Source organism: Pleurodeles waltl, chromosome 10 (genome assembly GCF_031143425.1).
Source record: "Pleurodeles waltl isolate 20211129_DDA chromosome 10, aPleWal1.hap1.20221129, whole genome shotgun sequence".
Classification (NCBI taxonomy): Eukaryota; Metazoa; Chordata; class Amphibia; order Caudata; family Salamandridae; genus Pleurodeles; species Pleurodeles waltl.
The window spans coordinates 400,315,456-400,338,094 of record NC_090449.1 but is presented as its reverse complement, the minus strand read 5'-3'; the positions used below and the strand labels follow the sequence as shown (position 1 = coordinate 400,338,094).

Sequence of the window (22,639 nt, the reverse complement as noted above, 5' to 3'; positions counted from 1 at the left end):
GCCAAAAAGCCTCCAATACCAGTGGTGCCTGTTCAAGGTGTGTGGAGTGCACCGGCCACCAGGGCAGGCAGTACGACCCGGAGCCAAGGCGCTGGCAGCCCACCCCCTGTAAAGGCTCTGAAGTTGGAAAGTGGCCGACGGGACCCTGTGAAGACTCCTGGAGGGAAAACAACTCACAGGGGTCCCAAGGGGATTGCAGAGTCAGCTGTGACTCCTCCAAAGGTGGGGAAGGGCCAGAGGAAGTCTGCACAGCCTGTTGTGAGTATCACGGCGGAGAAGGGCGGCATCCTTCCCGGCGGTCGAGACGCCACCGCCAGCACCGTCGTCACTGGTCCGGAGACCACCGCCAGAGTCATTGCCCAGGAGGGCCCAAGTATCGTCACTGGTCAGGAGACCACCGCCACCGCCGGAGTCAGTGCCCAGGAGGGCCCAAGTATCGTCACTGGTCAGGGGACCACCGCCAGAGTCATTGCCCAGGAGGGCCCAAGTATCGTCACTGGTCAGGAGACCACCGCCAGAGTCATTGCCCAGGAGGGCCCAAGTATCGTCACTGGTCAGGAGACCACCGCCGGAGTCAGTGACCAGGAGGGCCCAAGTATCGTCACTGGTCAGGAGACCACCACCAGAGTCATTGCCCAGGAGGGCCCAAGTATCGTCACTGGTCAGGAGACCACCGCCAGAGTCAGTGCCCAGGAGGGCCCAAGTATCGTCACTGGTCAGGAGACCACCGCCAGAGTCAGTGCCCAGGAGGGCCCCGGCTGCCACAGCCCCGCTGGGCTATGAGGGAACGTCATGCCACACACCAATGCCCAGTCCAGGGAATGTCATGCCACACACCAATGCCCAGTCCAGGGAACGTCATGCCACACACCAATGCCCAGTCCAGGGAACGTCATGCCACACACCAATGCCCGTTCCAGAGACCGCCATGTCGAAGCACAGCTGAACAGTCCAGGGACCGCCATGGCAAAGCACCGCTGAACAGTCCAGAACCGCCATGTCAAAGCACCGCTGAACAGTCCAGGGACCGCCATGGCAAAGCACCGCTGAACAGTCCAGGGACCGCCATGGCAAAGCACCGCTGAACAGTCCAGAACCGCCATGGCAAAGCACCGCTGAACAGTCCAGGGACCGCCATGTCAAAGCACCGCTGAACAGTCCAGGGACCGCCATGGCAAAGCACCGCTGAACAGTCCAGGGACCGCCATGGCAAAGCACCGCTGAACAGTCAGGGACCGCCATGTCAAAGCACCGCTGAACAGTCCAGGGACCGCCATGGCAAAGCACCGCTGAACAGTCCAGGGACCGCCATGGCAAAGCACCGCTGAACAGTCCATGGACCACCATGGCAAAGCACCGCTGAACAGGGCATGCACCGGGGAAGAATGAAAAGACCGCCACATCAAGCATCGTTATCCCATATGCAGCTGGGACAGTGACGGGACAGGAACTTTCACAGGGAGACTAATCCAGTCTGGGCACCAGTCCCCCTCCAGAGCCAGTGGCGGCTGTCATCTACTTGCGAAATTGTGGCTTTGCACTCCCCAGGATGGTCCAGTGGGCAACCCACCCACTGTAGAGACTTGAGAGACTGTGGCTTTGCACTCCCCAGGATGGTACAGTGGGCAAACCACCCACTGAAAAGACTTGAGAGACTGTGGCTTTGCACTCCCCAGGATGGTCCAGTGGGCAACCCACCCACTGTAGAGACTTGAGAGACTGTGGCTTTGCACTCCCCAAGATGGTACAGTGGGCAACCCACCCACTGTAGAGACTTGAGACTGTGGCTTTGCACTCCCCAGGATACATCAATGGGCATGGAGCCCCGTCGTGAATCTGGCTTTGCACTCATCTGGCTGAGGTGCCCCCCCTTCCCTTCCCCCTGAGGTGCCTGTAGTATTTCTATCTGATGCCCCGGCAGTGTTCTCTCCGATTGTGGACAGGTATCTACTGTGGGCCTCGCCCATGCATTTTTGGACTAGTGGTGCACAGACATTGATATGTGCATATCTGCACTACTTCTCGTAATGTATATATTTCTGACTGATTTTATAATATATCTGTATATTTTTGACACATGTGTATTGATACGTTACAATGTTTGAACTGATTTTGTTTTGTCTTTGCATTCTTCCGGGGGGATTGTGGGTTGTTACTGTGATTTTTGTACATGCATTGGTGTGTGTGTTGTAATATGCGAGGGTGGGGGTGGGGGTGTTTCGTGTGTGTCCCCCTAACTTTTGCCTCCCCCCTCCCCTATGTCATAGGTGCAGTACTCACCGTTGTCTTCGCCCGCGCTGGTCTTCGTAGATGAATAGGAATACAAGGGCCGGTAGAATGTGTAATTCGGGCTCCATGGAGTCCTCGTTCCTCGTGGGATGTGTTGAGGAGAGCGTTTTCCCATTGCAGTAACTGTTTCCGCCGTGTTTTTATCCAGGGTGAATCCGCCCCGGTCAAGGTGGCGGATTGGTAGGTTGTAATAATGTGGCCAGTACATTGTCTTCCGCCTGTCTGTTGGCGGTGTCCGCCGCGCTGCTTGTCTGTACCACCGTGGCGGGCGGTGTGTTAAAGTGGCTGTCTTTGTTGGCGGTTTCCGCCAGGGTCATAATTCCCTTTTTTTGTCTGCCAGCCTGTTTGCGGTATTGCCGCACCTTTAACACCATCCGCCAGGGTTGTAATGACCCCCTTAATGTCCATTTTTACCTCAATGAGTGTAACATGTTCTACTTGAAGCTGAACTATGTGCATTACTGGTTATCAAATGTAAATTCTACACTACCAATTTCGTAGACCTTTTTGAGAACAAAGGATATTATCCTTAGTTAAATGTCTATTTCACTTGTGTTTAACATTGCCCCCAAGTTTATACCATAACAATAATGCAGTGCTAAAACGGAAATACACTTGTGTGTGACAAATAAATTGTATTATATGGCATTCTGAGAATGGCTCACACCTTTCATATTAACCGTTTCAGTCTGCAGATGTCTCCCGAGAGCTAGGTCTGGCAATACTGCACAGGAGGAAGCAATATCCTGTGCTGGAAATTATGAGTAGGATTGAGGAAATCCAGATGTTTTAAGCAACACTCTGAATTCAAAAAGGCTACTATCCCAGAGTGCAATATCCTAAGTAATGAATTGAAGAGGGAGAATTTATGGGACTGCTTTTTGCACACATTCTCCCAACAGTCATTGAGTTCTATTGACTGTTTCCATAATCAACCTCTTTAGGGATTATGGCCCTCATTACAACCCTGGCGGTCTTTGACCGCCAGGGCTGTTTTGTCGGAAGCACCGCCAACAGGCTGGTGGTGCTTCCCTGGGAATTAAGACCCGCGGTCGCACTGCCGGGACCGGCGGTTTCCCGCCACTTTTGTCCCGGCGGTTTAAATCCCCCAGGGCAGCGCTGCTTGCAGTGCTGCCCAGGGGATTATGAGTCCCCCTCCCACTAGCCTTTTCATGGCGGTTTGAACCACCATGAAAAGGCTGGCGGAAAGAGGAGTCGCGGGGCCCCTGCACTGCCCTTGCCACTGGCATGGGCATTGCAGGGGACCCCTGCCACGGCCCCATGCAGAAAAAGCGCGACGGGTGCAACTGCACCCGTCGCACAGCCGCAACACCGCCAGCTCCATTTGGAGCCGGCTCCCGTGTTGCGGCTGAGATCCCCGCTGGGCCGGCGGTTGGAAACCAGGTTACCACCTGCCGGCGCAGCAGGGATCTCCAAATAGACCCCTCAGGAGTGCAGCCGCATTGGCGGCTGCTCGGCGGTTTCAACTTGGCGGGCCTATATGTTCCATTAATGTCACAAAAATGGGATACTGGTAATTCACTGATAATCATGTTCATTATCTCATCTTCATAGCGCTACATTCATTTAAACAAGCACAGCTGGGTGTTTTTTAATAAGGAATGGCGCTCACTAGTGTCACACCCAAGTGTTCTATGGCATCAGAAAATTCTCACTGTGCTTCTGGAAGGGAAGAAAACACCCTACTCCCCCAAAATTCCAAAAGGAAAAATGTAGTCAACACTGTCCAAGGCACTCGTGTAAAAAATTAAGTTCTTATCCGTAGTTTCATGAATAACAAATTCTCTTGTGGTTATTGCATCATTTCTTCAATTTCGTCCGACTCAGCCCAGCCAACACGTGTTTCGCCATGCGGCCAATCCTCGTTTTGACTCCATAATGACTGTAATTAACAGAAATTAATTCTCATATAATATCCAAAATTGATAACATAAGTGTATAAATTGTGCGAGTGTGCTCCCCAGTGAGCGAGTTAAAGTATTTTCACACAATAATTTCTGCCACACTAATCCATTTCTGTGTATCACTTATTTATTTAAAAAATAAATTAAAATAAAACCACATCAATGCAAAGAATGGTGGGTAGTGCACAGTTCTATCATTAGCATATAATCCACAAAATAAATTCAACACAAAAAGTCAAGGTTAGTCTTAACCGCCACACGTGCTGTATCCATAAAGGTATGGCACCCACTCCGCTCTCCCAATGTGCTCCCAAGGTGGTCATGCATTCGATTCTTCTCAATTGTAATAAATGAGTACAACTTGCCTTCGCTATAAATGTGAAAGGATCCTAAATTCCACAAATTATAAGGCTCTTCGTATTGTCTACTTGCAAGGTTCTTCCAAAAATGTAGTGCGCCAACACTCCAAAGCTCGGTGTGGCTCCTGTCTTCTCTATCTGTCTGATAAATGTCAAATATTGAGACACTATAAAGAGTCTAAATTAACCTATGAAATGTATTGTTAATGTGTCCTGAATTCAGTTATGGCGGGTGAGATAACATAATTCACTTCTTCCATCAATATACTTGTAGTAATGATAGCCCGCGTTAATCAGAAAACTTCAATCTATACTTGGTCTAAATTAACTATTCAATGAGCCTAGAGAGTAAAATATTTCACTCTTTGGTATCCGTCATTGTAAGATTAAATCTGAATCTGCAGACAGTGAAAAGCGAGACTGGCGCAATTGTACCCGTCGCACAGCTGCAACACCGCCGGCTCCATTTGGAGCCGGCTCCTGTGTTGCAGCCGTGATCCCCGCTGGGCCGGCGGGCGGAAACCAGGGATCTCCTAATGGCCGCGGCAGGAGTGCTGCCGCATTGGCGGCCACCCGGCGGTCCAACCTTGGCGGGCGGAGGTTGTAATGACCCCCTTGGTATCTTATATTTCCATCATGTCCAAATATAATCGTGTCTTGGTCCAATTCAAAAAACGTGGCGACGCGCATTTCGGTGAGACGTGACCCTATCCAGGGTCACCCACCTTCCTTAGGGCACCTATAGATTTTTCATGAGTAAAATGTATTTCTCCCAGGAAAATAATAATCAGCCTTTGGGCTTGTACCTAAAAAATAAAAAAATCTATTGTGTCTGTTGGCTGAAAAGACAAGATATAGACAAAAATATAAAACACAAAAGAGGAAAGAAGAAAATAGCATAAACCCAAGAAGAAAACAAAAAACGACATTAAAAAATGTAACATATAACACGCAAAAAAAATATATCAGTGCATAGATATAACCTAGTGAGTGTTAAAATCCTGGCAAAGATCACACACCCTTCACAGAAACAACGACAAAAATAATGTGATCCCCTTATTGTCGTATCCAAGAAGAGAAGAAATGAATAAACGTGTATTTATATAACCGAGCTCATGTTTATGTGTCATAAGTTAACTGCTTCTAATACAAATGTTACCAGCAAATTTTTCCTATTCCACAACAGAATTATTGAATCTTTTATCCTGATGGTATGGAGTGAAGTACATGATAGATCATCCAAACATGTGCCTCCTATAAGAAAGCCAAAGAAACAGAGCATCGTGTACATGTTTGACTAATCTCCATATTTCAAATCACATTCCCCTATATATTATTAAACTTTACCAAAATGTTACCTCATAAACGTTCGTCCGGATTGTAACACTATAAGGGCAATGTCCTTTTGGTCACCTTCCTTGTATTATATTGTAGCTCGTAACACAAAATCCATTGCTGCCGCAAAGTTGTTATCTATGGATGATACGACGTATGCCATGCAAAGAAACAGGCCCACACAGAATCGAGTGCCTTAAATATGCAATTATCACCTACACCTGCCATGTATGAACTCTTGAAGCACACGATCCACTATAACCCATAGAGGAAAACTTAAAAATAGTAAAAATAGAAGACAGACTAAACAACTACATAGATAGCCCCGCACAGCGGTCGCCATCTTGGAAAGATTTTTTGATGTAAATAATACAACGAGTACCACACATATCGTTTGGCACATGTATTAATTGTAATCTAAAACACAAGACATTCACCGGCCTCTGCAACATACAATCTCCTCAGACACATATATCATATATCCTATTAAGGAAACCCGAAGATTATGAAAGTCGATGACAAACTCAACAAGCTGCTGAAACAACCCCGCAATACGGTCGCCATCTTACAGGGGATTCCCATGATTTGATGTAGTCAAAACATCAAATGCAAAAAAGCTACCACCCACACCCTTCCGGTTGTAAAGGGCAGGAAGCAGGATCGAAATATGGGGGAACAGAGGAAATTATGTAAGGTACGGTCACCTTTAGATCATAAAGACGAAGGCAACATCGTCCCAATATAAAGTGTACCTGGCACAACATCACATATAAATGTGAGATCGAAAAACAGTAAATAGTGACCCTTATTAGTCCAACACAGGAACCTATTCTCTCTTTTCCCCTATATGTATCTGCAAAATGCATGATATCTACCCATTGGCCACTAGATAGCTATTGGATCAGATCATTCTTTGTAAAGTCAAGCTTAAACTTTGTAGTTTTACGCATTGAGAGCACCTAATTACCTTTTTTTAAATCAAAAACTCTGCTCCACCTTCATATTATACTGTCTGTATGTCTCAAATATAGAGCCATTCTCTTATTACCTTAAATAGTAAACAGACTCAACAATGTTAAAAAATAGCTATGTCCTTCTGGATGGAAATAATGTATAGTGTACTGTATATTTTTATGCCATCATGACTGTGTTTCATCGTTTTAAAAGATGTTGCATCTAATCTGGTAAATAACTTTACCAAGAAGCGATTAGAGCAGGGCATTTTCCAAGGGAATCCTTTCATTTAGGCCTTGATTGACTGCATCCAGGAAATAAATCCAAAATACTTCTCTTTTTTTCCTGTATCGATCAATATCTCCCTGTGATTCTCTGATTTTTTTCTAGTATAGTCCACCTGAGATGTTCATATTGATGACCCATTTTCAAACAATGATCTACTAGAGGAGCTTGAAGGCGACTATTCTTAATCGCTTATTTGTGCTCACTGAAACGTATCCTAAATTGTCTACCTGTCTCACCAACATAGCCCAATTGACATGGGCACACAATACAGTATATGATATTGGAACTCTGACAGTTAGTCATCGTTTTTTTTTTGTATTGAAAGATGTCAGAGACCAGGGCTTGGGCACATGCATGACACGTCCCACATTTGTGATTGCCTGCAACCGGATTGTTACCCACAATGCTTTTTTGTATAAATGTGTTGTCATTTCTCAATCTCGCTTGTACCAGTTTATCTCGCAGATTGCAATTCCTTTTATAAGCAAACATTGGCCTGGGTAGAGGTATAGATTCTTCATTTGAATTCAAGATATTCCAGTTGCGATTGATAACCCCCTGTATTTTGTTGTTGATGTTATGATGTTAGAGTGTCTAATAACACATACCATCCTGGCTTGTACGTCACTTTGATTTTTCTGGGATGTACCAAGCAGAGCATTCTGATCATAATACTTAGCTCTTTTCTATGCCTCCCGTATTACACGATATGGGTAGCCTCTCTGACTGAACTTCTCTTTCATTGCCTTGGCATTCCTCTCATATTCTTGGATGTCACTACAGTTCCTTCGAATCCTAAGAAACTGACTAAACGGAATGCTCTGTCGTTGGCAGCTGGGATGATAACTGTGAAAATGTAACAGTGTGTTTCTGGCCGTGGGTTTTGTATAAAAGGTTACTTGGAGATGTCTTTCTGTTTCAAAAATAAGAATATCCAAGAATTCTACTTTGTGATTGTCTATGTGTGCAGTAAATTTTAAATTGCTATCACATAGATTCAACCATTCAATGAATTTGTGAAGACAGTCCAAGTCACCCACCCAAATGAAGAAAATATCATCAATATATCGTCTCAACTGGGTGACATTCTCAAAAAATAGAACAATTTCATTGTTTAGTCTCAAATACACCCATATATGTATTGGCTACACTAGGAGCACAGGCAGCTCCCATGCTGACTCCTTTAATCTGTCAGTACATATCCTCATCAAAATCAAAGTAGTTCTCTTTCAATACTATTTGGAGACAATTTAGGATAAAATTTACCGGGACATTGGTGGTTTCCTCTAATAATAGCTGTTGCACTGCCTTATAGGCAGCCTCTTGGGGAATATTTGTATAAAGTGCTTCAATGTCCAATGTTACCAAAAAAGCACTATCTGGATTGAATTCTAATCCTTCCAATTTTGTTATCATGTGTCCTGTGTCTTTAATATCAGAGGTTTAAGAAAAGAATCAATATATTTAGACAATGGTTCTGTAACAGATCCTATGGTAGAGACAATAGGTCTAAGAGGAGGATTGTCCACCTGTTTATGAGTTTTCGGGACTTTATAGATGATTGGGCATTTGGGTTTATTAACCATCAAAAATTCTGCCTCCATTTTGATGATATCACCATTCAATATACCCCTATTGCATAGTGTCTTAACTTCTGACACAATGGAGGTTGTGGGGTTATTCTTTATTTTTTTATAGTGTTTTGGAATCGAAAGCATCAACTTCATTTTCTGTTTATATTGTACAGTGTCCATTACTACAATGTCCCCTCCTTTATCACAAGGTTTAATAGCAACTTTTTTATTCTGTTGTAAATCTCTCATGGCTTTCCTCTGTTCTAGTGTGAGATTGGGATGGGGGCAGGAACAAATTTCAATACCTGTTAAATCTTATCATAGACTACTTGTTCAAAGACCCCTACTTCCGGACCATCTTGGTCGAGATTAGATGTAAAAGTAGATCGAGGTCTGAAGATGCTCACATTACGATCCTCCATATCATTTCTATCCTGAGAGAACTTTTTTAACCTGATTTTCCTAAAAAATGCTTGTATGTCTTTCATCATTTCAAACTTGTTCACATTCTGACTAGGTACTTCACTCCATACCATCAGGATAAAAGATTCAATAATTCTGTTGGAGAATAGGTAACATTTGCTGGTAACATTTGTATTAGAAGCAGTTAACTTATTACACATTAACATGAGCTCGGTTATGTAAATACACGTTTATTCATTTCTTTTCTTCTTGGACACGACAATTAAGGGATCACATTCTTTTTGTCAGGGTGTGTGATCTTTGCTAGGCTTTAAACACTCAATAGGTTATATCTATGCACTGATATATTTTGTGCATGTTATATGTTACATTTTTTAATGTTGTTTTTTTGTTTTCTTCTTGGGTTTATGCTATTTTCTTCTTTCCTCTTTTGTGTTTTATATTTTTGTCTCTATCTTGTCTTTTCAGCCAATAGACACAATAGATGTTTTAATTTTTTAGGTACAAGCCCGAAGGCTGTTTTTTATTTTCCTGGGAGAAAGACATTTTACTCATGTAAAATATATAGGTGCCCTGAGGAAGGTGGGTGACCCTGGATAGGGTCACGTCTCACCAAAACGCTCGCCGGCATGTTTTTGAATTGGACCAAGACACGATTATATTTGGACATGATGGAAATATAAGATACCAAAGTGGTCATTACAACCCTGGCGGACGGTGTTAAAGCGGCGGTAAGACCGCCAACAGGCCGGCGGTAAAACGTTTGCAATTACGACCGTGGCGGAAACCACCAACAAAGACAGCCACTTTAACACACAGACCGCCACGGTGGTACAGACAAACAGCGCGGCGGTCACCGCCAACAGACAGGCGGGAGACAATGTACCGCCCACACTATTATGACAGGCCAATCCGCCACCTTTTCCGGGGCGGATTCACCACGGATAAAAACACAGCGGAAACAGGCATTTCGAATAAAAAACGCTCACCTCTACACACTCCACGAGGAAGGAGGACCGCATGGAGCCGGAACTTCATATTCTCCCAGCGCTAGTCTTCCTGCTCTTCTACGAGGAGCACCAACACCGGCGGCGAAGACCACGGTGAGTACTGTACCTACGACATAGGGGAGGGGGGAGGCAAAAAACAGGGACACACACACTCAACACCCCAACCCCCACCCGACCCTCACCCACTACAACACACACACCAATGCATATCTATACATTACAGTAACACCCCCCAAACCCCCCAGAAGAATGCAAAGACAAAAGAAAATGAGAGTAACTATTGTAATATATCAAAATTCAGTAAGCAAAAATATACATATATACATACACTATAAACAAAATATACACCATGATTAGTAGTCCAGGTTTTGCACCATTCATAGTCCGTGGACAACTGGGCCCAAAATGCATGGGCGAGGCCCACACAAGATACCCGAACATGACGGAGAGAACACTGCAAGGGCATCAGATAGAAATAAGAAATACAACAGGCACCTCAGGGGGAAGGGAAGGGGGGGCACCTCAGCCGGATGAGTGCACGACGCCAGATCCACGAGGGGGCACCATGCCCATTGATGTATCCTGGGGAGTGCAAAGCCACAGTCTCTCAAGTCTCTACAGTGGGTGGTTGCCCACTGATCAATCCTGGGGAGTGCAAAGCCACAGTCTCTCAAGTCTCTGCAGTGGGTGGGTTGCCCACTGTACCATCCTGGGGAGTGCAAAGCCACAGTCTCTCAAGTCACTACAGTGGGTGGGTTGCCCACTGATCAATCCTGGGGAGTGCAAAGCCACAGTGTCTCAAGTCTCTACAGTGGGTGGGTTGCCCACTGTACCATCCTGGGGAGTGCAAAGCCACAGTCTCTCAAGTCTCTACAGTGGGTGGGTTGCCCACTGATCAATCCTGGGGAGTGCAAAGCCACAGTCTCTCAAGTCTGTACAGTGGGTGGGTTGCCCACTGTACCATCCTGGGGAGTGCAAAGCCACAGTCTCTCAAGTCTCTACAGTGGGTGGGTTGCCCACTGAGTAATCCTGGGGAGTGCAAAGCCACAGTCTCTCAAGTCTCTACAGTGGGTGGGTTGCCCACTGTACCATCCTGGGGAGTGCAAAGCCACAGTCTCTCAAGTCTCTACAGTGGGTGGGTTGCCCACTGTACCATCCTGGGGAGTGCAAAGCCACAGTCTCTCAAGTTTCTACAGTGGGTGGGTTGCCCACTGTACCATCCTGGGGAGTGCAAAGCCACAGGGCCTGATTCCGACCCCGGCGGGGCCTGGGTCGGCGGGAGCACCGCCAACCGGCTGGCGGTGCCCCGCAGGGCATTCTGGCCGCGGCGATTTGGCCGCGGTCAGAACAGGAAAACCGGCGGTGTCCCGCCGGTTTTCCGCTGCCCTGGGAATCCCCCATGGCGGTGCAGCTTGCTGCGCCGCCATGGGGGATTCCGACCCCCTCACCGCCATCCTGTTCCTGGCGGTTCCGACCGCCAGGAACAGGATGGCGGTGAGGGGTGTCGTGGGGCCCCTGGGGGCCCCTGCAGTGCCCATGCCAACGGCATGGGCACTGCAGGGGCCCCCGTAAGAGGGCTCCACTTTGAATTTCAGTGTCTGCTTTGCAGACACTGAAATTCGCGACGGGTGCCACTGCACCCGTCGCACACCTTCCACTCCGCCGGCTCCATTCGGAGCCGGCTTCCTCGTGGAAGGGTGTTTCCCACTGGGCTGGCGGGCGGCCTTTTGGCGGTCGCCCGCCAGCCCAGTGGGAAACCCAGAATGACCGCCGCGGTCTTTTGACCGCGGGACGGTCTTCTGGCGGTCCCAGCCAGGCCGGCGGCTACCGCCGCCGGCGGGGGTCAGAATGACCCCCACAGTCTCTCAAGTCTCTACAGTGGGTGGGTTGCCCACTGATCAATCCTGGGGAGTGCAAAGCCACAGTCTCTCAAGTGGATGCAAGTCTCCACTGGTTCTGGAGGGGGACCGGTGCCCAGAGTGCTTCATCCTGTGCAGGACAGACGGAGTGGATGCATGTCTCCACTGGTTCTGGAGGGGGACTTGTGCCCAGAGTGTTTCATCCTGTGCAGGACAGACGGAGTGGAATCCTGTGCAGGACAGACGGAGTGGATGCTGTTCTCCACTGGTTCTGGAGGGGGACTGGTGCCCAGAGTGCTTCATCCTGTGCAGGACAGACGGAGTGGATGCATGTCTCCACTGCTTCTTGAGGGGGACTGGTGCCCAGAGTGCTTCATCCTGTGCAGGACAGACGGAGTGGATGCATGTCTCCACTGGTTCTGGAGGGGGACTGGTGCCCAGAGTGCTTCATCCTGTGCAGGACAGACGGAGTGGATGCTGTTCTCCACTGGTTCTGGAGGGGGACTGCTGCCCAGAGTGCTTCATCCTGTGCAGGACAGACGGAGAGGATGCATGTCTCCACTGGTTCTGGAGGGGGACTGGTGCCCAGAGTGCAGCACTCACCCCGTGACGGTCCCAGTTGCGTCACTGCCCCTGCCGCTAATGGGCTAGCGGTGCTCGTCTTGGCGGTCTTTGCCCTGTTCGGCGGTCCTTGCCCTGTACAGCAGTGCTTGCCATGGCGGTCTTTGCCCTGTTCAGCGGTGCTTGCCATGGCAGTCTTTGCCCTGTTCAGCGGTGCCTGAGTTGGCAGTTTCTGACCTGTTCAGTGGTGCTTGCCCTATTCAGCGGTGCTTGAGTTGGCAGTCTCTGACCTGTTCAGCGGTGCTTGCCCTGTTCAGCGGTGCTTGAGTTGGCGGTCTTTGCCCTGTTCAGCGGTGCTTGCCATGGCGGTCTTTGCCCTGTTCAGCGGTGCTTGCCCTGTTCAGCAGTGCTTGCCATAGTGGTCCTTGCCCTGTTCAGCGGTGCTTGAGTTGGCAGTTTCTGACCAGTTCAGCGGTGCTTGCCCTGTTTAGCGGTGCTTGAGTTGGCGGTCTTTGTCCTGTTCAGCGGTGCTTGCCATCGCGGTCTTTGCCCTGTTCAACGGTGCTTGCCCTGTTCAGCGGTGCTTGCCATAGCGGTCCTTGCCCTGTTCAGCGGTGCTTGAGTTGGCAGTCTCTGACCTGTTCAGCGGTGCTTGCCCTGTTCAGCGGTGCTTGAGTTGGCGGTCTTTGCCCTGTTCAGCGGTGCTTGCCATGGCGGTCTTTGCCCTGTTCAGCGGTGCCCTGTTCAGCGGTGCTTGAGTTGGCACTTTCTGACCTGTTCAGCGGTGCTTGCCCTGTTCAGCAGTGCTTGAGTTGGCAGTCTCTGACCTGTTCAGCGGTGCTTGCCCTGTTCAGCGGTACTTGCCATGGCGGTCTTTGCCCTGTTCAGCGGTGCTTGCCCTGTTCAGCGGTCCTTGCCCTGGCGGTCCGTCATTGCCCAGCTGGGCTGTGGCTGGCGGTCCTTCATGGGTCAGCTGGGCTGTGGCTTGCGGGGCCCTCCTGGGCAGCTGGGCTGTGGCTTGCGGGACCCTCCTAGGCAGCTGGGCTGTGGCTTGCGGGGCCCTCCTGGGCAGCGATGATGGGGCTGGCGGTGGCCTCCTGGACAGCGACGATGGGGCTGGCGGTGGCCTCCTGGGCAGCGACGATGGGGCTGGCGGTAGCCTCCTGGGCAGCGACTATGGGGCTGGCGGTGGCCTCCTGGGCAGCGACTATGGGGCTGGTGGTGGCCTCCTGGACAGCGACGATGGGGCTGGCGGTGGCCTCCTGGGCAGCGACGATGGGGCTGGCGGTGGCCTCCTAGGCAGCGACTATGGAGCTGGCAGTGGCCTCCTGGCCAGCGGGGATGATGGCGGTCTTCTCCGCCGTGCTGCTCCTCCCAGACTTTGCAGGTTTCTTCTGCCCCTTCCCCACCTTGGCAGGAGTCACAGCTGAGTCCACACACCCCCTGGGACCCCTGTGAGCGGCTTGACTGGCTGGAGTCTTCCCCCTCTCCCACCGGGCACTGGCCAACTTCTGGCGCTTCACAGGGGGGGGACTGGCTGTGCTGTGGCTCTGTGACAGACTGGCTGGCCTGGTGGCCGGTGCACTCCACATACCTAACAACAGGCACCACTGGTCCCGGAGTTTTTTTGGCTAAGGTGCTAGTACGGGACCTATGAGTGGGGGGGGGTGGGTAATAGGTTAAGGGGGGGATAGGAAAAGTTGTTTGGACACACTGGGACGGGTAGCTGGAGGGGGTTTGGGAGTGGAGGAAGAGGTGGTGGTTGTAGGAGGTGTAACTTTTGTGGATTTGGGTGCAGGTGCATGCCCTGGAGGCTGTCGTGAGGTGGATGGCTGTTGGGTGGGTGTGTGCCTGCGTTTGTGTATCTTCGGAGGGGGTGTCACAGACACACTGGGAGAGGACACAGGGGACGTGTAAATGGTAGTTGGGGTGGTGATTGCCCGTGAGCGGGGTGTGGTGGTGGGTGTGCTAGTGCGGGACGTAGTGGCTGTAGTGGTAGTGCATGCAGGTGTGAGTGTAGACAAGACTGGGAGGGAGGAGGGAGACGAGGAGGAGGAGGACACAGTGGAGGCAGTGGATGTTGGTGTGTCTGTATGTGTGTGATGCTTGCGTGAGTGCCTAAGGGATGTGTGGTGCTTATGTTTGCCTGAGCTTCCCTTGTGTGGTGAGGTGTGTGCAGGCTGGTCTGATGGTGTGCTTGGGATAGGCAGAGGTACAGGGGATTGGGTCTGGGTGGAGGAAGTTGGAGGGAGGAGGCTAGACACAGGGACAATGGCTGCCATCAGTGCTGAGGCCAGAGTTTGAAGGGTTCGATGAAGGGCAGCCTGACCAGAATGAATGCCCTCCAGGAATGCATTTGTGTGTTGCAACTCCCTTTCTACACCCTGGATGGCATTCAAAATGGTAGACTGCCCAACAGTGGCCTCCTCACTGAGGGCAGCAGAGGTGACAAGGGCAGGGGCTGAGGTGCCTGGGGCGAAGGTGATGTCCACCCTACTGGGTGAGCAGGCACGGGGCGAAGGCTGAGGGGCTGCTGGGAGGGTGGTGCTGGTAGGGGGGGGTGGCGGCTGTACCTGTTGAAGTGGGGGGGAAAAAAGGTTGCCGCCACCACAAGGGAGCTCCCATCGGAGGACGAGTCCGTGTCGCTGGTTGCAGATCCTGTGACCGCTGTGTGCTCCCCTCGCCCTCCGTCCCACTGGTGTATTCAGAGTCCGTAGTGTGGGCCTCCATGCCCATGTGGGATGCAGCTCCCTCGTGCTCCGGTGCCACTGTACCTCCGCCTGATGATGCTAATGCACACAAGAACAGGTAGACCGCAAAAAAAGGGGGTTGGAAAACAGAAGAAAGACAGGTTGAGTGCATGGCTTACCGCTACCGTTGGCGGACAATACAGACACAGCAGCCCCCTGCACTACGTCGCGCTGTTGGGCTCTACAGTGCAATTCCTGGGAAATGGCCTACAAGCCTATGGACGACATCTGCACACATAGATGACACAGGGGCATGAATAGCTGTACTTGGCACTCTACAGAGGTGGGGTGGGGGGCCACAGGGCCATGCCTTACGAATGGGCCTAGCCTATGGAACTCGCTCTGGCCTAGGAGAACCCACAGCCCTCCTCCCCCACCCAGACACCTTCACTGCGGGCAAAGTCAGCTGAATGATAGTGTACTCACCCCTTGTGTCTGCTGTGATGCCCTCAAGCGCCCATCCAACTCAGGGTAGGCCACCGCCAGGATCCGGAACATCAGGGGGGTCATGGTTCGACAGGCACCCCTCCCACGTTGGGAGGCCATCCCCAGCTGAGCCTCCGCCGTCTTCTTGCTCCAGCTGCGAATGTCCTCCCATCTCTTCCGGCAGTGGGTGCTCCGTCTGTGGTGGACCCCCAGGGTCCGGATGTCCTTGGCGATGGCATGCCAAATATCCTTCTTCTGGTGGGCGCTGACCTACATGAAATGTACAGGGGAAGAAGAGAAGTCATTACCAACTGCACCGTCAAAGTGAGTGGCCCACATCCCTACCCTTGCCATGTGGCACATGCATTCACTGTCTTTCATGCACGCAGAACTCTGCCCCCTTCCTTCTTACAACCAGCCCTCTCCACACAGGCATAGCCCATACAACATGCTCCCTGTGTACTTACCTGTTGGTCTGGAGGACCGTAGAGTAGCGTGTACTGGGGGAGGACCCCGTCGACGAGCTTCTCCAACTCCTCTGCAGTGAAGGCAGGGGCCCTTTCCTAAGACGCACGAGCCATTGTCTCTTCCAGACCGAGGTCACAGCAGCACTTGCAGTGTAGGTCCTCTCCTGTCGAAGATCAGGTATCGAGTGATTAAACAGTTAGAAAATGGCGGACACGTTCGCGGGGGTCACGTCTGCGGCGGTGGGTACCATCACCGCCGGCGTACATCGTCATTGGCTCACGGGACCCATAGGGTCCAATGTTAACCAATGCAGCATTGCGCCGCAGTTCTCGACCACCTACTGCAACGGTGTACAACGCCAGCGCAGTTACCTCACATCCCATTGTCCCGCTTTAGAGGTCAGGCAACCGCCATTTCAGGGGCCCACATGGCCTAATTACCAACTGCTTCACACATACCTAGGCCTACTCTCAACACACATACAGGCCAGATTTTGTGTATGATTGGTGTTCTGTGTAGACTGTGGGTACATACCTCTGAGTTGTTTGACTCTGTGCTCGCTGTTGTCCTTCATAGGCACCGTCCGCTGGGACATGTGAGGAGATGGCGGAATCCTCCGGTGTACCGACCGCTGGTGGACCTGTCGACAATGGAGGAAAGAAATTTGATCATCACCTACAGGTTTGACCGTGCCACAATCCAGGAACTGTGTACCCAGTTGGAGCCAGACCTGATGTCAGCAATCTGCCATCCCACTGGAATCCCCCCTCAAGTGCATGTGCTATCAGTGCTCCATTTCCTTGCGAGTGGGTCTTTTCAAACAACTGTGGCCATGGCATCAGGGATGTCCCAGCCGATGTTTTCCAACGTGTTGTCCAGAGTGTTGTCTGCCCTGCTGAACCACATGCGGAGCTACATCGTTGTCCCTCAGGTGGAAGACTTGCCTACAGTGAAAGGTGACTTCTATGCCCTTGGACATATCCCCAACATCATAGGTGCCATTGATGCGACCCATGTGGCTTTGGCCCCCCCCCACAGGAGTGAACAGGTGTACAGGAACCGGAAGAGTTATCATTCCATGAATGTACAGATGGTATGTTTGGCAGACCAGTACATCTCCCATGTGAATGCCATGTTCTCTGGCTCAGTGCATGACGCCTACATCATGCGGAATAGCAGCATCCCTTATGTGATGGGTCAACTACAGAGGCACCGGGTGTGGCTATTAGGGGACTCTGGTTACCCCAACCTGTCATGGCTACTGACCCCAGTGAGGAATTCCAGGACCAGGGCAGAGGAACGCTACAATGAGGCCCACGGGCGGACTAGGAGGGTGATCGAACGAACCTTCGGCCTCCTGAAGGCCAGGTTTAGGTGGCTCCATATGACAGGTGGATCCCTATTCTACTCACCAAAGAAGGTGTGTCAGTTCATCGTGGCCTGCTGTATGCTTCATAATTTGGCTTTGCGACGACAGGTGCCTTTTCTGCAGGGGGATGGTCCAGATGGCGGTGTTGTGGCAGCTGTGGAGCCTGTGGACAGTGATGAGGAGAAAGCAGAGGAAGAAGACATTGACAACAGGGACTCAGTCATCCAGCAATATTTCCAGTGAAACACAGGTGAGAATACATTCCTGCCTACTACAAGTACTTTTACACTTCTACCTCTATCCTGTCTGTCGATTTCACCCAGTGTATGGTCACTGAGTTGTCACTTTCCCTTACGGTTTCACAGGTGTGGGTTCCAACGTATGTCATCTGCTTAGATTCCTCATGGACTAGAGCTGTGTGACATAGGTATGTTGACATTACTATTTCCTGAAAATGTTGTCACTGTAATTGCAAATACACTATTTTAAAATCACAGACAGACTCCAGATCTTTTGGTGCTTTAGGTGTGTTTATTTACATACAAAATATTGGAGGGGGAAGTTAAATGGTGAGGGGTGATGGCGGAGGAGTGTCCATGGCAGAGTCCAGTCTATTTGTCTCATAGGTGCATTGCCCATATGGGCATAGGAAGTGGAGCTGGGGCAGTTCCAATATGGACAGGGTGACAAAGTGGGACAGTGGGTTGACAATCAGGATGGTCTCATTTCTTGGCGGGGGTCTTGGCATCATGCTCTGTCTTGTTCCTGGATCTCAGGGACCGCTTGCGGGGTGGCTCTCCATCTGCAGTGGGGGGGGGTGCTGGTGTGGTGGTCCTGTGGCGGTGCCTCCTGTCCACTAGCGCCGGCAGTTCATCGTCCATGCTAGTGTCAGGGGCCCCTTGGAGTGCCACAGTGTCCCTCCTGGTGTTGAGTATTTCCTTCAGCACCCCTACGATGGTGCCCAGGGCAGAGCTGATGGTTCTGAGTTCCTCCCTGAACTCTAAATACTGTTCCTCCTGCATGCGCTGGGTCTCCTGAAACTTGGCCAGGACCGTTGCCATCGTATCCTGGGAGTGGTGGTATGCTCCCATGATGGAGGAGAGGGCCTTGTGGAGCGTGGGTTCCCTTGGCCTCTCCGCCCCCTGTCGCACCGCAGCCCTCCCAGTTCCCCTGTGTTCCTGTGCCTCAGTCCCCTGGACCGTGTGGCCACTGCCACTGCCCCCAGGTCCCTGTTGTTGTTGGGGTGGTGGGTTATCCTGGGTTCCCTGTAGTGGTGGACACACAGCTGATTGACGTGTCCTGGGGATGGAGGTATGGGCCCGCTGGGTCGGTGCTGTGCTGGTGTTACCAGAGGGGGGAAGGTCTGTGGTGGCCTGTGCCTGTGTGAGGGGAATCGACTGTCCAGAGGTCCCCGATGGTCCGGGCTGGTCATCTGGATCCAGTTGGACAGAGCTGCTGTCATCACTGTGGGCCTCTTCTGTGGGTGCGGTGGAGATGTCTGGACCCTCCTGTCTGGTGCCGTTGGGTAGTGGCCCTGCAGGGGTGTAAAAGCTTAATTATTGCATCTGTGTGTGTCATGGTGGGCAATGAGTGGGTGACTGTGTACCCCAGTACTTGCATTCCTATGTGGGGACTTGTGTGATGATGGTTTAGGGGGGTGTATGGGTATGTGCAGTGGGCATGCTTTAGTGATGGGTGTCCATGCGTTGGTGTTGGATGCAGGGCTTGGTGTTAGGATGGGTGGTTTGTGATAGTGGGGTATATGTGAGGCGGTGGAGTGATGAGGGTGAGGGTACGGGTAGGAGTTTGTGATGGCATGCAGGAAGGGTGGGGGATAAAGTAGTAAAGATTTGACTTACCAGAGTCCATTCCTCCACCGACTCCTGCGAGGCCCTCAGGATGCAGAATCGCCAAGACCTGCTCCTCCCATGTTGTTAGTTGTGGGGGAGGAGGTGGGGGTCCGCCGCCAGTCCACTGAACCGCCAGGTGGTGTCTGGAGACCACGGAACGCACCTTCCCCCATAGGTTGTTCCACCTCTTCCTGATGTCGTCCCGATTTCTTGAGTGTTGTCCCACTGCGTTGACCCTGTCGACTATTCTTCGCCATAGCTCCATCTTCCTTGCAATTGAGGTGTGCTGCACCTGGGATCCAAATAGTTGTGGCTCTACCCGGATGATTTCCTCCACCATGACCCTGAGCTCCTCCTCCGAGAACCTGGGGTGTCTTTGCCGTGCCATGGGGTGGTGTAGGTGATGTGTGGGGTGGTGTGTGTGTGGTGATAAGTGTGGTGATATGTAGTGGTGTGTGGTGTTTTGTCTCTCTCTGGCCTTCTCTCCGTAATATTGGTCGTAGGGGTTTGTGGGTGATGTGGGTGTGTGTTTTATATTGTAAAGGGTGTGTGGGAGTGGTGTGTGTATGTGTATCAGGTATGTGTATTTTGAATTGTCCAATGTGGCTGTGTTTTGTAAATGTGTGTGTATTTTGAGCGCGGCGGTGTGTACCGCCAATGGAATACCGCGGTTGAAAGACCGCCGCGTGGATTCGTGGGTCGTGATAGCGTGGGCGTATTTCTGTTGGCGTGACGGTGTCGGTTTTGTTTTCGCCAGTTTATCACTGACCTTTGGTGTGGCGGACTTGTGTGGGTGTCTGAATTTTGTCGAATTTCGAGCTGTGGGTTATAATAGCTGTGGCGGAATTCCGCGGCCGCAGCGGTGTGTTGGCGGTCTTCTGCACGCCGGTAAGTGGCTTTTACCACCAATGTTGTAATGACCCCCTAAGTCTTTAATCGCCAGTAACCCCTTTTACAATGAGGTTCAGACTGCCATAAGTTTTCGATGATAGAAGAAATTCTGTGTATTAAATATTATCTAATGAAATAGGAGCACAGAGACTTCATATACTATACAAATATTGTTTGGCGGCTTTTTATTGCCATCTTGTAATGTTTTTATTGTCTGTATAGAAAGTAGCTTGTTATTCAGGTCTATCCGCCTTGAGCATGCATTTTGTCCTGCTTCATATCAAGTTGTCTGGTCTTTACATGTTTTTATGGTCTGATTGCTGGTATGAGTGGTTTATATGTTATTTTTAGTGTTTTGTTTCCCAGGTTATATATTTATTATCTCTTTATTATCTCTACAAGATTACACTTTATAGCTATATAATCGTATTTTGAAATAAAATATGTCAACACAAATATCATTGGGTAATGCTCTTCAGATAGTTGTTTGTTGGCTGTTTGTTTTGGTTGTTCTTTTTCTTGTTTTCTCTCTTTATAGTTGGTGTTTTTTCTGTTTTTTTGTGTGTTCTGTCTTTTTTCTCTTTTTTTTGTCTTTTTCTCTGTATCATTTCTTTGATGTATCATTAGGATTCCTCATGTTAGGAACCTTTTTCTAAAGTAGGAGATATTTTATTATTACCTGGTTCGTGTCCCTGATCCCACTTCAGTATTCTGCAGTTGGGGAGCCCTGCATATTTTTGGATAGACATAAGGATGTCCTTCCTATCCATTTTCATGACCTTGTTCCGAGCCTTATTAATTATAGACATCTCATAACCCTGTTGAACAAAACGTCTACCCATGTCTTCCGTACATTGCTGGAAGTCCATATCCTTACTACAATTACGTCACAAACGTATTAATTCCCCATAGGATATCGCGTTAATCTGATGTTTGGGCCGTGCACTGGTAGCATGTAGTAGGGAATTGCATGCTGTACTCTTTCGATATAAACAACTGTGGATTGTCTGATCTTCTATAAAGAGTTCTACATCCAAAAATGCAATTCGTGTGGTACTGTGTTCACAAGAAAATCTGATATTGGCCCGATTCGAATTCAAATAGTCGCAAAACTGATTTAACTCTAAATCTGTTCCTGTCCAAATCATGAAGCAATCATCAATGTACCTGCCCTAATATAGAATGTTACTATTTCATGCTGTGCCTACAGGGCCCCAGATTATTTCCTGCTCCAAGTAGCCCAGAAACAGGTTCGCATAGGAGGGAGAAAACCTCAAACCCATCACTATGCCCTGTTTTTGTTTATACCATTCTGTTTTGAAAAGGAAGAAATTATTGTGTAGTACTAATTCTTTCATTGCTACTAACATCTATGTGTGTTCCAATAAACTAGCTGACCTCCTATTCAAAAAAATTTCAGAGCCATAATACCCAAATCATGGTGAATACTGGTGTACAATGAGACTACATCTAGTGTAACCAAAGTCATCCCTGGCTCCCAATTAACATCCGCCAGAATACTCAAAATGTGTTTTGTATATTTAATGAAGGAAGGGATATTGCGTACATATGGTTGTAAAAATATGTCAACCAATTGCTACAGTTTCTCAGTTGGGCCCCCTATACCCGATACTATAGGTCTGCCAGGTGGAAAAGGTATGTTTTCATGTATCTTGGGCAAAGTATAGAGGCATGGGTACCTAGGTCGAATGACCCGTAAATACATATATTCCTCTTCATTAAGTAAACCTCTTTCAAACAATCTTTCAGGAACTTGTTAATAATGCTAGAAAGATCATAAATAGGATTGTGGGTGATTCTTTCATAACAAACTTGGTTCGCTAGTTGTGCATAAATTTCTTTATTGTAATCCAACGTGCTCATTATTACTATATTGCCCCCTTTCTCCGCCTCCTTTATCGTAATTTCATCCCATTGTTGCATAGTTTTAAGGGCCTCACTTTCTTCAATACTAAGATTCATGTTCACAAACCTATGTCTTTTCCTTACCTTTTTCTCCATCTTATCAAGATCCTTCCAAACTAGTTTGTAAAATGTATCAATAGAATTCCCACTTATTAAATTAGGCGTCCATTTCGATTTAATTTTCAGACCACTGGTACTTGTACTGGTGTCAATATCTAGATCTGAAAGTATTTGCGGGATAGTAAAAGAATTGTCATCATAGTCCCTAATGGACATTAAGGTCATTGTGTCATGCACATCCAGAATGGTAAGGGGGCTATGTTCTATGTTGGTCTTGTGTGAATAATCCTTGCGTTGATTCGTCACATTAGTATCAAAGTGC

At 49.4% G+C, this 22,639-nt stretch overlaps 1 protein-coding gene and 1 long non-coding RNA gene across 3 annotated transcripts in view; one reads left to right on the top strand and one right to left on the bottom strand.

Moving 5' to 3' along the window:
- The window catches only part of LOC138260766 (uncharacterized), a 92,044-nt gene extending 85,886 nt beyond the window's left edge, over positions 1-6,158 (bottom strand). The window contains exon 1 of the long non-coding RNA XR_011198973.1: positions 5,932-6,158. This is a non-coding gene — a long non-coding RNA (uncharacterized lncRNA). The remainder of the gene's footprint in view (positions 1-5,931) is intronic.
- A 387-nt stretch (positions 6,159-6,545) lies between these two features.
- Positions 6,546-22,639, top strand: part of IFT140 (intraflagellar transport 140) — a 1,792,511-nt gene continuing 1,776,417 nt past the window's right edge. Inside the window, exon 1 of one of the 2 annotated variants that reach the window (XM_069210629.1) lies at positions 6,546-6,602. The gene's annotated coding sequence lies outside the window, so the exon portion shown is untranslated. The remainder of the gene's footprint in view (positions 6,603-22,639) is intronic. The other variant, XM_069210628.1, reaches the window with a different exon arrangement.